Below are 17,208 nucleotides of genomic sequence, written 5' to 3' on the forward strand. Positions count from 1 at the left end.
GATGATTACTCATCATGTGATTCTGATAAAGAGAACGTTGGGATTAAGACTTTGTACGGTATACTATTTATGTAAAAAAGCTAATGCACCTAAGTAGCGGGAGGATTGGCTATTCCCACCAAACAACATCGGTCATTTTGACACTATTCATTGAGCTAATTTAGTATTTTGATTGATGCTATGGATGATAGTTTTGCGGGTTTAAGATTGTTCTATCATTTTGACAAATGAGAAAAAAAGAGAATGAAATCAGTGTAATATAGATGGTAAACAAAAGGAGATTGCATTTAACCTGTAACATGCCAATATTTGATAGATGTGCAGTGAAGGAAGGATGAAGACTGTATAACTATTGTGTTGAAGGCTTCGAGCATCTAATTTTTATTATTTCATATATAGAGAATTATGAGGTTTATTATTATGCTTATAAAAATTAATCAATCATAAAACAACTTTTTATTGGACGGTGGGTCATGCAAGGCACGCGTTTTAAAAAACTAATTAGCTAAAACTGTTCTAACCTTGACTTCTGGGTAGCCTGCTGGTTCGTTGAATTTACAATGAACAAGAGGCTTGGGGTCTCTTGGTCTTTAAGATATCCTGATGTAAGTAAACAGGCTAGATAACAACATAATTCCTTCTTTTACTTTCTTCAATGGCAAAATTGGTTAAATTACTTATCATTTTGCTAGCTTTTCTTGTTTGCTCCAAATTCTCGGCCTTATCAGAAGGGATAACACAATTCATCTACAATGATGGCTTTATCAAAGCCAATCTAAGTCTCAATGGTATCGCCAAAGTCCTTCCTAATGGTTTGCTAGAGCTAACAAACACTTCACGCCGACAAATAGGTCATTCTTTCTTTCATCTCCCTTTGCAATTCAATAACAATTCAGATTCTTTCTCTTTTTCTACCAACTTTGTGTTTGCCATGGTTCCTGAGCCTTTAAATGGAGTAGGTGGCGGCGGCCATGGCATTGCCTTTATTATCTCACCATCTACACCATTCAAAGGAGCACTAGCAACTGAATTTCTTGGGCTTTTTAACGCTTCTACAATAGGCTTACCATCCAATCATTTACTTGCCATTGAATTAGATACTGTAAAGAACCTGGAATTTGGAGATATCAATGACAATCATGTTGGAGTTGATGTTAACAATTTGACATCTATCGAATCAGCTGCTGCCTCCTACTTGCTGCCAAATGAAGCCAAAAATAACATCCTAGCACTCAACTGTGGGGATCCAATTCAAGTATGGATAGACTATAATCAAATGGAGAAGCTAGTTAATGTAACACTAGCTCCATTACCAATCAAGAAACCAGAAAAGCCTCTTTTGTCAACAAGAATTGATCTTTCTTCAGTTTTCTTGGATTCTATGTATGTTGGTTTCTCTGCATCTACTGGTTCTAATTATGCAAGTCACCATTATATTCTTGGGTGGAGCTTCAACGATAGCGGGCAAGCGCCAAGTCTAGAGCTTTCAAAGCTTCCCAAGCTTCCTCGTGAAAGAAAATCAAAATTAAAAATTGTACTTCTATTAGTGACACTAACTGTTTTGTTTATCATAAGTATATTAGCAACTATCTTTGCAATGAGGAAGAAGAGATATGGAGAAGTTCTCGAAGATTGGGAACAACAATATGGTCCTCAAAGAATTTCCTATAAGGATCTTTACAAAGCTACTAAAGGTTTTAATGACAAAGATCTTCTCGGGTGTGGAGGTTTTGGAAAGGTTTATAAAGGAGTATTACCTTCAAATAATGTACAAGTTGCAGTCAAGAAAGTTTCGCATGATTCTAAACAAGGCGTCAAGGAATTTGTAGCTGAAATTGCAAGCACAGGAAGGCTAAGGCATAGGAATTTGGTTAGACTTTTTAGGCTATTGTCGGCGAAAAGGAGAGCTTTTTTTGGTTTATGATTATATGCCTAACGGAAGTCTTGATAAGTTCTTATTTAGCAATGGAAAACAAAATCTTGATTGGATTCATCGATATCAAATCATAAAAGATGTAGCATATGCTCTTCTATACCTTCACGAAGAATGGGAACAAGTTGTTTTGCATAGAGATGTTAAAGCAAGTAATGTTTTATTAGATTCTCAACTTAATGGAAGATTAGGGGATTTTGGGCTTTCTAAGTTTTATGATCACGGATCAAATCCTCAAACAACTTGTGTAGTAGGAACGGTAGGGTATTTAGCCCCAGAGCTTATAAGAACTGGCAAGCCTACTACTAGTAGTGATGTTTTTGCATTTGGGAATTTTATGCTTGAAGTAGCTTGTGGAAGGAGACCTGTAGAGCAAGAAAGACAAGAGAACGAGGTTGTTTTGATCGACTGGGTACTCAGTTGTTGGAAAAGAGAGGTTATTCTCGAGTCTGTTGATCCAAGATTGGGAAGTAACTATGTTGTTGAAGAAATGGAGTTGGTTTTAAAACTTGGTTTGGTTTGTACACATCATTCCCCGGCAGCTAGGCCTAAAATGAGGCAAGTTTTGCAGTATTTGGATAGAAATGCTACATTGCCTGATATCAGTTTAGTTTCAGGTAGCTATATAGCATGTACAGATTCAATTTCTTTTGTAGCGTCTACCAATGATGGTGCTTCCTATTCCTTGTCTGATATAAATTCAGTTCTCATCAACGGCCGTTAGATCTTTTGCGGATCAATATACATATTAAGGAGAAAGAGGTAAAACATTGATGTGTTTGAACAGAAATAAAATTATTGAAACAGATTGAACAGAAATGAAAAGGAATTCTTATTCATAATAACGAAAGATACATTGAAATTTCCTCTGGGCCTAGGACATCAGAATATCCAACCATGAACGGAATTTTTTTTTTAATATTTAATACCAATCTAAATTTCTAATTAATACGTTTCATTTTAATTTTATTCTCAGTACCTCAAAAATTTCCACGTAAAAAATATCAATTTAACATATTAAAATTCATAATCTCACTATAATTAAGAGCATATTTTCCGTTGACTTATTTTTTTGAACGCCCCAAATAATGAAAAATTATTAAAAATATTTTTCTACAAGTTTATTTACGGAAACAAAAGGAGTTGTGGTAAAAATGTAATGCAACGGAAAAATGCATTGTAATGGAATGTAATTAATATTTTTTTCTTATGTTTAGTCACGTGCTTAAAAAAACTTTATAAATGTAATCATCATTCCACTTTTATATTTGTTTATAAATATATAATGTAATCAGTACACCAATACTTCACCACTACTGAGGATCGTAACAGGTCGAATACCTGCTAAAAATGCACTACTCGTACATGAATCCGATTATAAATTGCATACTCGAATTGTCATAGCCCTGACCTGGTTAGTATTGTCCGCTTTGGGGCGTTACGTATCGCCGTCCCCCTCACGAATTTGTCCCTCAGGCAGGCTTTGCAACCCACCCAAAAGCGCGCTAACCAAGTTAGAGACTACCCCTCTTATGTACAGGACCACCCTGTAACATCCTAGTGCGTTGAGTTGAGTCATTTCATAGAGGAAGGGTGAGTTGGGTTGAACCAAACCCGGTTGGGGTAGCATGAGATGATAAGTGGACTTATTTGCATGAAAAAGTTTAGGCCTTGTTTGCAGCCAAACATACAGTGTGGGTATTTAGTTGTGCCTTTGTACACTTGAGGTACCAAGTAGATATGTTACACAGCCAAGTCATTTCTTCTAGAGACTACCCGTTCTTATCAGCTCACTTTCCCATTTTCATATTCTCTTCTTACTTTCCCTCCCGTTTCCTTGCAAGTTTCATGCACGTTAAGCACTAAGTCCACTCCAAGTAAGTAGAATTCCTTGAAGCTATATGTTATTCACTCTTTAATTGAGTTATATTGGAGATGAGTTATGAGAATCCTTGTGTATAGGAGAAGAAAGTTCCAAAGTTGCAGAAAAGAGAAGCTGAAACAGAGGTCAAGCCTTTTGACGTCAAGGTTTGATATCTCATGTTGTCTACTATTTTCTTTGCATGTAAATTGTGTGGTGTGTTGCCAATGAGATGATATGTTGCTTGTTGTTGGGTGGAAGTACTGGAAATGATGTGAAAACAGGGGATGAACATATGAAGCGGAAACAGAGTTTGCTGGAAATGTTACCAGCAACTTCATCTTGATTTTGAACCCATACAATGATGGAATTAGGAATTGTCATAGAAGAGTTATTTGTTCCTTTCTGTGTTAGCTTTACATGGGCTTTTGAATCATTCAATTTGGAGTTAGCTATTGAGAGTTATGGCCAAAAGAACACAGACTGCACAGAATCACGTCGCGCGCTCGCGCATACTGGAAAGCAAGTCGCGCTCGCGATTTCCTATTGCGCGCTCGCGACTTGAGTCAGGTAGCTCTCTGACTCTCAAATGGCACAACTCGCGCTCGCGAGGATCACATGCGCGGTCGCGACTTTGGCCAGAAGCTCTCTGACTCTCAGTGTGCGCATCTCGCGCTCACGAATCACACAAGCGCGCTCGCGACTTCATCTCGCGCTCGCGACTTGTGCTGCGCGGTCGCGACTTCAGCCAGAAACACACTGACTCTCAGGATGCACAAGTCGCGCTCGCGACTTTCACATACGCGGTCGCGACTTGTGCTGTGACACTCTTTTGCCTTTCAATTGCTATGTAATCACATTCCTTTGCTCAACATGCATGCATCCAATCATTTTACAACAAAAATACAACATAAGAACATGGATTAAAACAACATACAAGCATTCATATGATGTGAAACCAAATCAATATGATGAACGATGACGTTGTGAAACCATTTATGTGCTATTGTGTTATATTGTTGACATGCTAATCTTAAGCTCCATTGAGGTTAGGTAGAAACCATGTAGATAAGGCTATGTCGCGACATAGAATAGCAGATCTGCTCCCCATACAGTTTGGAACTCCGGCTACAGGCCGTTGAGTGGATATGATTAAACCGTGCGGTGCGAATCCGGTTAGGGGCACCAAAACGGACAATATTGGCATAGGCGAATCCGGTTCGGGGCCTATAGCATACAGTTTCACCCAGTTTCATACAGTTTATCTTATCACTTCGGTTTCACTATAACCTTATGGAGCCATTCAGATATCTTGACATAACATTTCATGAATTATACAGAATTATAAACAGTACAAAAAGGTAATCAAGATATCATGAAAGTATCATAACGTGTGAGCTTATATGTGCCATATATGTTTCCATGGTTCTTTCTATATATGTATGTGTTTAATTGTTTCTTTATTTGTTGAGATATCCACTGAGCATTATTTGCTCAGCGAGTTACCTGTCTAACTCGCAGGTTTTGAGACTGGTCCATAGAGAGTCCGCGTACAACTGCTGCAGTTCATCTGTAGAAGACTCGGTCTTCAGGGTAGAAACTCATTTTGTTTTCTTTTTATGGCATGTACAGGGCACACAGTTGGGCCCATTTCATTTTGTAAACTTGTATCATGTTTTGTAAATATAAATTACATTATTTTTGGAAACAGTACCAGCATGTTATTATATTCAATATACAGTATGTTTTCAGCATGTCAGACCATACAGTCAACCAGTTTTGTAGCATCTCGACTCGGTTCATTCGGGTTAACGGGTGGACCGGGAAGGGGTGTTACAAATTTTGGTATCAGAGCCCTAGGTTTAATTTCCCCGGGCTTGAATGCATAAGTCAGTATATGTACATGCCATGACTACCCTGATGAACTAAGCAGTTGTTATTATTTTAGGAGGATGTCTCAAGAAGGAGAAAGTGAGTCACACGCCTCCAGAGCAGTGGAGGGTGAGGCTCCAGTAGTACCAAGTCAAGCTAGACCAGTGGAAGGTGTGGCACCAGGTCAAGAGGTGCTGTTAAAGCAACTTGCAGACACTTTTAGACAAATTGCAGGAGTGATGCCTCAAGCACCCGTAATAGTAGAAAGAGAGAGAAAGCCCCCACTGGAGAAGCTTAGAAAATACGGTGCAAAGGAATTTAAAGCTAGTAAAGATGATAGCCCAGAGCTTGCTGAGTATTGGTTAGATGGGACATCGAGAGTCCTAGAACAATTGCAGTGTACAGCAGAAGACAAGTTGGTTTGTGCCACTTCATTGCTGATAGAGGAGGCATATACATGGTGGACCACTGTGCAACAGAGAGTAACAGCAGATCAGCGTACTTGGCAATTCTTCTTGGATGAATTCAAGAAGAAATTCATTACAGAGGCTTACCTAGATGCGAGAAGAAAGGAATTCTTATACCTGCGACAGAACAGAATGTCCGTAGCCGAATATGAAAGAGAATTCACTAGACTTAGCAGGTATGGTAAGCAGATAGTGTCTACAGAGGCCGAGAGGTGTAAGAAATTTCAAGAAGGCTTGAATGATGAGATTCAGATGGGAGTGGTAGCTTCCAGATTCAGAGAATTCTCAGCCTTGGTAGAGGCAGCTCAGGAGATAGAGCGAATTCAGGCTAATCAGCGTACTAGACGCCAGCGGTCTCAGCAAAGAAGAGATCAGACTCCGAGTACACCGAGTACCTATCAGCCGGAAAGCAAGAGATTCAGAGGTGCTAGTAGTTCAGCTGGTTCTAGACCTTCTTTTAGCCAAGGCATAGCTAGGGGTGTTCATGCACCAGCAGCATCAGTTGTGGCTAGTTCTGCCGGTGGTATTCGAGGTTCAGCAGAGGAACTGGTAGAGGCACCGGTAGAGGTGCAGAGTCAGCCGGTTATCCGTATCCACCTTGTGAGCATTGTGGTAGACGACATGGTGGAGATTGTTGGTTGGTGACCGGTAAATGTTGGACATGCGGAGCATCAGACCATCAGAAGAAAGACTGTCCGAAGAAGGCAAGAGTTCCTACCCAGTTCATAGCAGGTAGAGGTAGAGGTGAGGCTTCCGGAGTGCAGAGACAGCAGTCAGAGACTGTGGACAGGCCTGAGACCAGGGGTCCAGCCAGGGTTTATGCCATGCGAGCCAGAGAAGATGAGGAAGCTCCAGATGTTATAGTTGGTGAGTTTTCTTTATTTGAGCATGTAGTTTATGCTTTAATTGATCCTGGCTCATCTCATTCATATATTAGTGTACCTAAACCTTGGGTTAAAGGGTTAGCGGTTGCACATGTGGGTCAGGGTATGTTGGTTACCAATCCATTAGGAGATGTAGTAACAACTCATACAGTGATCAAAAACTGTCCAATTGTTATTCATGGAAAGGAATTTCCAGGAGATCTTATGGAGTTGCCATTTAGAGAATTTGATGTTATTCTGGGCATGGATTGGCTATCTAGACATAATGCTTTAGTTGATTGTGCAAAGAAAAGGGTGACGTTATCTACACCAGCAGGGGAAGAGATTACAGTAGTCGGGAAGCGGCGAGAGTTTTTGAGTAATGTGATATCAGCCATGGCAGCAAAGAGATTAATTCAGAAGGGTTGTGAAGCATACTTGGTATGTGCGTTACAAATAGAGAAAGAAAGGTTGAAAGTGGAAGATATACCAACAGTATGTGATTATTCAGATGTATTTCCAAATGAGTTACCAGGGTTACCACCAAGGAGGGAAGTGGAGTTTACCATAGATGTCTATCCTGGAGCAGCACCAATATCTATTGCACCTTAGAGAATGGCACCAGCAGAGTTAAAAGAGTTAAAGATTCAGCTGCAGGAGTTATTGGATAAAGGCTTTATCAGACCCAGTGTATCACCTTGGGGAGCACCGGTATTATTTGTTAAGAAGAAAGATGGATCATTCAGATTGTGCATTGATTACAGACAGCTGAATAAGCTGACGATCAAAAATAAGTATCCATTGCCTCGCATTGATGATTTGTTTGATCAGTTAAAAGGTGCAGGTATATTTTCTAAGATTGACCTCAAATCAGGATACCACCAGTTGCGGATAAAGGAAGAAGATATCTCCAAGACTGCATTCAGGACCCGATATGGTCACTTTGAATTTTTAGTAATGCCATTCGGTCTCATAAATGCACCAGCGGTTTTCATGGATCTTATGAACCGCGTGTTTCATTCATACCTGGATCAGTTTGTGGTGGTGTTTATAGATGACATTTTGGTCTACTCCAGAGACAGGGCAGAACATGATAAACATTTACGGATTGTACTTCAGACTTTGAGAGATAAACAGCTGTATGCTAAGCTCAGTAAGTGTGAGTTTTGGCTAGAAGAAGTTTCTTTCTTAGGACATGTGGTGTCATCAGAGGGTATCAGAGTGGATCCTAAGAAGATTGAAGCTATTGTTGATTGGAGACCACCCAGGAATGTTACAGAAGTTTGAAGTTTTCTGGGTTTAGCCGGTTATTACAGAAGGTTCGTAAAGGGATTCTCCATCATTGCATCACCTTTAACAAGATTATTGAAGAAAGAGGTTGTATTCCATTGGGATAATAGATGTCAGCAGAGTTTTGACACTTTGAAGAGAACGTTGACTGAAGCACCAGTGTTAACTCAGCCAGTGTCAGGTAAAGACTTTGAGATTTACAGTGATGCCTCTCATACTGGGTTAGGATGTGTGCTCATGCAAGATAGGAAAGTGGTGGCCTATGTATCCAGACAATTGAAGCCACATGAATTGAATTATCCAACCCATGATTTAGAACTAGCAGCCATTGTTCTAGCATTTAAAGTATGGCGGCATTATCTGTATGGTGAAAAGTGTTACATTTACACAGATCATCAGAGTTTAAAGTACTTACCAACACAGAAGGACTTGAATTCAAGACAACGGAAGTGGATGCAAATTCTGGCTAATTATGATTATGTCATTAATTATCATCCGGGCAAAGCTAATGTAGTAGCTGATGCCCTTAGCCGGAAATCCTTGTATGCTTTGAGCTTAATGTGAATACGTATGGAGTTACAACAGCAAGGAGCTATTCTCGCACAGATGCAAGTACAACCATCTTGGCTTCAGGAAGTTGCAGAAGCACAGAAGAAAGATGCACAAATAGCCCTATGGGTTAAACAAGTCCAGGCAGATCATGGTGGGAAATTTAGATTGGATAACAATGGAGTTTTGTTTTATGCAGATAGAATTGTTGTACCACAGACAGGGGAGGTCAGACAAAAGATTCTGCATGAAGCTCATAACAGTCCATATACAATGCATCCAGGTAGCACCAAGATGTATCAAGATTTGAAGAAAGGCTACTGGTGGCCAGGCATGAAAAGAGACATCGGAGATGTTGTAACAAGATGTTTAACATGTCAACAAGTAAAAGCAGAACATCAACTGCCATCCGGGTTACTTCATCCCATAATAGTGCCAACATGGAAATGGGATCAGATCACGATGGATTTTGTTACTGGCTTACCTCAGACACAGCGGAAGCATGATGCAGTATGGGTGATTGTGGACAGATTAACCAAGTCAGCTCACTTTCTACCAGTCAAAACGGACTATTCTCTCGACAAGTTAGCAGAAATTTATGTTAGTGAGATAGTTCGACTACATGGAGTTCCATCATCCATTATCTCTGATCGTGATCCAAGGTTTACATCGAAGTTCTGGGGTAAACTTCAAGAAGCATTAGGAACGAAACTGCATTTCAGCACTGCATTTCATCCGCAGACAGATGGCCAGTCAGAAAGAGTAATTCAAATCCTGGAAGACATGTTGAGATCATGTGTTATTGAATTTGAAGGCAGTTGGGACAAATATGTATCTCTCATGGAATTCGCCTATAACAACAGCTATCAATCGAGCATCAAGATGGCACCATATGAAGCATTGTATGGTAGAAGATGCAGGACACCTGTATGTTGGACAGAACTTAGTGAGAAGAAGATTTTGGGTCCAGATTTGGTTAGAGACACAGAAGAGAAAGTGGACATCATAAGAAAACGGCTGAAAGAAGCAAGTGATCGACAGAAGTCTTATACTGATTTAAAGAGAAAGGATATTGAGTATTCGGTTGGGGATAAAGTATTTCTGAAAGTTTCACCATGGAAAAAGATCTTAAGGTTTGGACAAAAGGGTAAGCTTAGCCCTAGGTTCATTGGTCCATACGAGATTGTTGAACGCGTAGGACCATTAGCCTATCGCCTAGCATTACCTCCAACCTTAGATCGAATTCATAATGTCTTTCATGTATCAATGTTAAGGAGATACAGATCAGATCCCTCACATGTATTATCAGCGAAAGAGATTGATATTCAGCCGGATCTCACTTATGAAGAAGAACCAGTTCAGATCCTAGCCAGAGAAACTAAAGAATTGCGGAACAAGAAAATAGCATTGGTGAAAGTTCTTTGGAGGAATCATAAGACAGAAGAAGCAACTTGGGAATCAGAAGAAACCATGCGACAGCAATATCCGCATTTGTTTACAACAGGTAAACTTCGGGACGAAGTTTTTATTTAGGAGGGGAGAATTGTAACATCCTAGTGCGTTGAGTTGAGTCATTTCATAGAGGAAGGGTGAGTTGGGTTGAACCAAACCCGGTTGGGGTAGCATGAGATGATAAGTGGACTTATTTGCATGAAAAAGTTTAGGCCTTGTTTGCAGCCAAACATACAGTGTGGGTATTTAGTTGTGTCTTTGTACACTTGAGGTACCAAGTAGATATGTTACACAGCCAAGTCATTTCTTCTAGAGACTACCCGTTCTTATCAGCTCACTTTCCCATTTTCATATTCTCTTCTTACTTTCCCTCCCGTTTCCTTGCAAGTTTCATGCACGTTAAGCACTAAGTCCACTCCAAGTAAGTAGAATTCCTTGAAGCTATATGTTATTCACTCTTTAATTGAGTTATATTGGAGATGAGTTATGAGAATCCTTGTGTATAGGAGAAGAAAGTTCCAAAGTTGCAGAAAAGAGAAGCTGAAACAGAGGTCAAGCCTTTTGACGTCAAGGTTTGATATCTCATGTTGTCTACTATTTTCTTTGCATGTAAATTGTGTGGTGTGTTGCCAATGAGATGATATGTTGCTTGTTGTTGGGTGGAAGTACTGGAAATGATGTGAAAACAGGGGATGAACATATGAAGCGGAAACAGAGTTTGCTGGAAATGTTACCAGCAACTTCATCTTGATTTTGAACCCATACAATGATGGAATTAGGAATTGTCATAGAAGAGTTATTTGTTCCTTTCTGTGTTAGCTTTACATGGGCTTTTGAATCATTCAATTTGGAGTTAGCTATTGAGAGTTATGGCCAAAAGAACACAGACTGCACAGAATCACGTCGCGCGCTCGCGCATACTGGAAAGCAAGTCGCGCTCGCGATTTCCTATTGCGCGCTCGCGACTTGAGTCAGGTAGCTCTCTGACTCTCAAATGGCACAACTCGCGCTCGCGAGGATCACATGCGCGGTCGCGACTTTGGCCAGAAGCTCTCTGACTCTCAGTGTGCGCATCTCGCGCTCACGAATCACACAAGCGCGCTCGCGACTTCATCTCGCGCTCGCGACTTGTGCTGTGTGGTCGCGACTTCAGCCAGAAACACACTGACTCTCAGGATGCACAAGTCGCGCTCGCGACTTTCACATATGCGGTCGCGACTTGTGCTGTGACACTCTTTTGCCTTTCAATTGCTATGTAATCACATTCCTTTGCTCAACATGCATGCATCCAATCATTTTACAACAAAAATACAACATAAGAACATGGATTAAAACAACATACAAGCATTCATATGATGTGAAACCAAATCAATATGATGAACGATGACGTTGTGAAACCATTTATGTGCTATTGTGTTATATTGTTGACATGCTAATCTTAAGCTCCATTGAGGTTAGGTAGAAACCATGTAGATAAGGCTATGTCGCGACATAGAATAGCAGATCTGCTCCCCATACAGTTTGGAACTCCGGCTACAGGCCGTTGAGTGGATATGATTAAACCGTGCGGTGCGAATCCGGTTAGGGGCACCAAAACGGACAATATTGGCATAGGCGAATCCGGTTCGGGGCCTATAGCATACAGTTTCACCCAGTTTCATACAGTTTATCTTATCACTTCGGTTTCACTATAACCTTATGGAGCCATTCAGATATCTTGACATAACATTTCATGAATTATACAGAATTATAAACAGTACAAAAAGGTAATCAAGATATCATGAAAGTATCATAACGTGTGAGCTTATATGTGCCATATATGTTTCCATGGTTCTTTCTATATATGTATGTGTTTAATTGTTTCTTTATTTGTTGAGATATCCACTGAGCATTATTTGCTCAGCGAGTTACCTGTCTAACTCGCAGGTTTTGAGACTGGTCTATAGAGAGTCCGCGTACAACTGCTGCAGTTCATCTGTAGAAGACTCGGTCTTCAGGGTAGAAACTCATTTTGTTTTCTTTTTATGGCATGTACAGGGCACACAGTTGGGCCCATTTCATTTTGTAAACTTGTATCATGTTTTGTAAATATAAATTACATTATTTTTGGAAACAGTACCAGCATGTTATTATATTCAATATACAGTATGTTTTCAGCATGTCAGACCATACAGTCAACCAGTTTTGTAGCATCTCGACTCGGTTCATTCGGGTTAACGGGTGGACCGGGAAGGGGTGTTACACACCCCCTCGTACTTAACCGATGTGGGATTTGCCTAAGGTGTGCTGGCCTTGCCACATACACCCCCCTTGGGGACTCAGCGTCCTCGCTGAGGTTTGCCCCACCACCGGCCAGAGGAACGAGGGTCGGCTTTGATACCAATTTGTAACAGCCCAGCCCTTGTGTAATATTGTCCGCTTTGGGGCGTTACGTATCGCCGTCCCCCTCACGGTTTTGTTTTCAGGCAGGCTTTGCAACCCACCCAAAAGGCCTTACACAAGTTCAATATGTGGCAAGGCCAGCACACCTTAGGCAAATCCCACATCGGTTAAGTACGAGGGGGTGGTCCTGTACATAAGAGGGGTAGTCTCTAACTTGGTTAGCGCGCTTTTGGGTGGGTTGCAAAGCCTGCCTGAGGGACAAATCCGTGAGGGGGACGGCGATACGTAACGCCCCAAAGCGGACAATACTAACCAGGTCAGGGCTATGACAATTGGTATCAGAGCCGAGCCTTGTCCCTCTGGCCGGTGGTGGGGCAAACCTCAGCGAGGACGCTGAGTCCCAAGGGGGGGTGTGTGTCACACCTTAGGCAAATCCCACATCGGCTAAGCACAAGGTGGAAGTAATGTACATAAAGGGTGGCAGTCTTGAACTTGTGTAAGGCCTTTTGGGTGGGTTGCAAAGCCTGCCTGAAAACAAAATCGTGAGGGGGACGGCGATACGTAACGCCCCAAAGCGGACAATATTACACAAGGGCTGGGCTGTTACACGAATCAACTTAGAAATTCACTTTTACTACCTAAACTCGTCCGAACTTAATTACAATTACAGTTTAAATATCCAAGCTTGTTTAAATACCTGTTTAGCATTAAATTTTTTTTTTTATTTTTCAAAAATAAATAGTAAATAAAAATTATAAATTATTATTTTAACTTAATAAAAAATATAATATAATATTAAATATAATTATAGCATTAATTATAATTAAAAAGGTATAAATAATTTTTTTAAAAATAATTATTTTAAATATTTTCATAATATTAATTTATTTCCACCAAACTTTCTTTATTTTAGTTATAAAGAATTAATTACAGGATAATTTAATCAATTATCATTATTTTTTATAGAATTGAAGTGGTTGAATATTTTTTTTACTAATCTTGGAAAAATCAAAAAGTGTCAAAAAAATTAATGAAATGGTAATAGTAACAAATTTACAGCATTAATGAAAAAAAATTTTGATTTCTTTTTTTGCAATAATTAATAATCCAAATAATAAATTTATTACACCGGTAATACAATTCTTTAATTTTTTTTTTTCCAGCAATTAATAACCACATAATAAATTGGTACATGCCATTTTTCTTAAAACTTTTCTATTATTTTTTTAATTTAATTGTCTCTTAATTTAAAAAAAAATTATTTTAAAATTATAAAACTTTTCATTTTCTTTTTAATTTAATTTCACTTATTCACTCTAAACTATAGACTCTATTACATTATTGTAACTAAAATTTAATTTTCATATAAAAATATCCAAATTTCTATTAGCATATTGTAAAAAAGGATCTTACAAAAAATGTGATTATATCTTATAATAACCTTAATTGTTTCTCTTCTCCTTCCCTCTTCTTTGATTTTCTTTTAGATTTTGTTCTTTGAACCACCTTTTCGTGCTTTTTCTTAATTTATTTAATTTTTTTTCATTATTTAATATATTTTAAATTTCTTATCTTTTATAACAATTATTAGATTCAGTTTCTCGGATTTGAGTATTTGCAGTATCAAGTGGTATATTTTCTCCATTGAAGGAGTTGTTCTGCCTTATTAAGAAGTTTTTGTATGTGTGTGTTTTTTTTTTTTTTTTTTTGTTTTTTTAGTTCAAAATACAAAATAGACCGTTGATACATATGGTTGCGGATTTTATATCTTTAAGTTTAAGTAAGTTTTTTTTACCATTGAAATCTAATAGTGTGGACCATTTCTCTGTTCATATTTGATATTTTACACTTTTGTCCTAGATATAATAAATTTCCAAAAAGACAAAATTATAAAATTTTCTTGTCGTTATATTTAAAAAAGATTTAATTTCTTTTGCTAATATCATTCTTCAAATAAAAAATATTTTTTATGTTTATATTTCTTATTTTCCTAATAATAATATGATATACTTACTTGATAATGAATTGTAATTTTTTTTAAAAAAAACTTACCACATACCGTCGCAAATGCCACCGGAATGTTGATATGGACCAGTCAAATGGATTAATTTTGACCCTCCTTCTTATTGGCTCCGCCGTTGCAGCCCACAGTACCTAGCATTTCTTTTTTTATTTTTTTAGCAATTTTTCGCATAAAATTAATTCAATAATTCTTTTTCTTCTTCTTTCTTCTTGATTTTTATGCTATTGACCGCCTACAAAACCTCCAATAACAGCAACTTGATTCTGAGATCATCAAAGCTTTGTTGTCATCATTTTTTTTTCTCATGCCTGATATTGACACTTGATTGAGTTGGAAAATGTTAATATTTTAGCCCAAGAATTTGAAATTCATATGCAGAATACAAGCACATTCTTTCTGTTTTCTGTTTTCTAAATCTTCCTTCAATGGCAGCATTTCTTAGATCACTTCAACTTTTCTTAGCTCTTTCTGTATGCATAAAACACTTGGCCTTAGCTCAAGAAGCAAACCAGTTCATCTACAATGGCTTCCAAGGAGCAAATCTAAGTCTAAATGGGGCAGCAAAAATCCATCCAAATGGTCTATTAGAACTAACAAACACTTCAAAGCAACAAATTGGCCATGCTTTCTTTCCTTTCCCATTTCATTTCGACAAATCTTTTCCCAACAATTCTTTCTCATCTCTATCATTCTCTACAGCCTTTGTGTTTGCTATAGTTCCTGAGTCGCATAATCGAGATGGCCATGGCTTAGCCTTCACTATCTCACCATCAGTAGTGTTTAAAGAAGCAATAGCATCTCAATATCTTGGACTTTTTAACTCTACTACGATAGGCTTACCTTCCAATCATTTACTTGCCATTGAGTTAGATACTGTTAAGAATCCTGAATTTGGAGATATCAATGACAATCATGTTGGAGTAGATGTTAACAATTTGACATCTATTGAATCAGCTCCGGTCACGTATTTTTCAGAAAATGAAGCAGAAAATAAGAGCTTGGAACTCATTAGTGGGAACCCAATTCAAGCATGGATAGAATATAATCAAATGGAGAAGCTACTTAATGTAACAGTAGCTCCTCTAGAAAGTAGAAAGCCAGAAAAGCCTCTTTTATCGACAAGTATTGATCTTTCTTTAGTTTTCATGGATTCCATGTATGTTGGTTTCTCTGCATCTACTGGTTCTGTTGCAAGTAACCATTATATATATTCTTGGGTGGAGCTTTAACAATATTGGGCAAGCACAAAGTCTTGATCTTTCAAAGCTTCCTTCACTTCCTCATGAAAGAAAATCAAAGGGTAATCTAGAACTGACAATTATGCTTCCATTGGCAATTGTAATTATTTTTCTGGTAACTATTTCTGCAGTTATTTATATGATAAGGAAGAAGAGATATGGAGAAATTCGTGAAGGTTGGGAACAACAATACGGTCCTCAAAGATTTTCTTACAAGGATCTTTATAAAGCAACTAAAGGTTTTAAAGACAAAGAGCTTCTTGGTTGTGGAGGTTTTGGAAGGGTTTATAAAGGGGCACTACCTTCATCTAATGTACAAATTGCTGTAAAGAAAATCTCACATAATTCAACACAGGGAATGAAGGAATTTGTAGCTGAAATTGCTAGCTTGGGAAGGCTAAGGCATAGGAATCTTGTTCATCTTTTAGGGTATTGCCGGCGAAAAGGAGAGCTTTTCTTGGTTTATGATCATATGCCTAATGGAAGTCTTGACAAGTTTTTATTTAGTAATGAAAAACCTAGTCTTGATTGGTTTCAACGATATCAAACCATTAAAGGAGTAGCACCTGCTCTTTTCTACCTTCATGAAAAATAGGAACAAGTTGTTTTACATAGAGATGTGAAAGCTAGCAATGTTTTATTAGATTCTGATCTTAATAGAAGGTTTGGCGATTTTAGACTTGCTAAATGTCAGAACTCAGAACATGTCTAATGTAATGAAATTTTTTAGTTCAATTTTTATTCTGAAACTTTTATTTTATTCGAATCCCATGTATTATTTAATTTTATTCTACTAAAGCATGTTTTTAGTTCTTGAAATTCAGATGCAATACCATTGCTTCATTAACAAGATCCAAAAGGCTAGATTAAGCTTTAGATTTTCTATTTGTCTCTCTGTTATTGATCCCAAAGGTTGCATCAAACAAATTCAATTAATGGGAAATCAGTAATTTTTTGATTGAAAAGGATAAAACTCGCTTAGATGTGATAATATGTATCTACCTATGATCAAACCAATCCCTAAATTTTTTTTTAGAATTTGCTCTCACTTTCTCTTTTTTTTTTTTTTTCCAGTAAGAAAAATTGTTGTTTCAAAAACAATTTATTTTTCATTGGTTTGATCGATATTTTAGCTCATTACTAGGTTTAGTTAAGCCAGAATGGATTGAAAATTAAGATTCCTAAGCTCTAACATGTAGTCCTAGACCTATTAATGGACTAGGCCTGTATTTTGAAAATACAAAATTTCCCAAAGTCCTGGCCTATCCTGCAGCCAAG

The 17,208-nt window shown here is 38.1% G+C and overlaps 2 pseudogenes; both read left to right on the forward strand.

Moving 5' to 3' along the window:
• The first annotated feature begins 655 nt into the window (after nt 1-655).
• LOC105644024 (L-type lectin-domain containing receptor kinase IV.2 pseudogene) lies at nt 656-2,657 on the forward strand (annotated as a pseudogene).
• A 12,460-nt stretch (nt 2,658-15,117) lies between these two features.
• LOC119369866 (L-type lectin-domain containing receptor kinase SIT2 pseudogene) lies at nt 15,118-16,642 on the forward strand (annotated as a pseudogene).
• The last annotated feature ends 566 nt before the right edge of the window (nt 16,643-17,208 follow it).

Source organism: Jatropha curcas, unplaced genomic scaffold, assembly GCF_041381405.1.
Source record: "Jatropha curcas cultivar XTBG-Jc1 unplaced genomic scaffold, XTBG_Jcur_1.0 HiC_scaffold_1112_pilon, whole genome shotgun sequence".
NCBI classification, from domain to species: Eukaryota; Viridiplantae; Streptophyta; class Magnoliopsida; order Malpighiales; family Euphorbiaceae; genus Jatropha; species Jatropha curcas.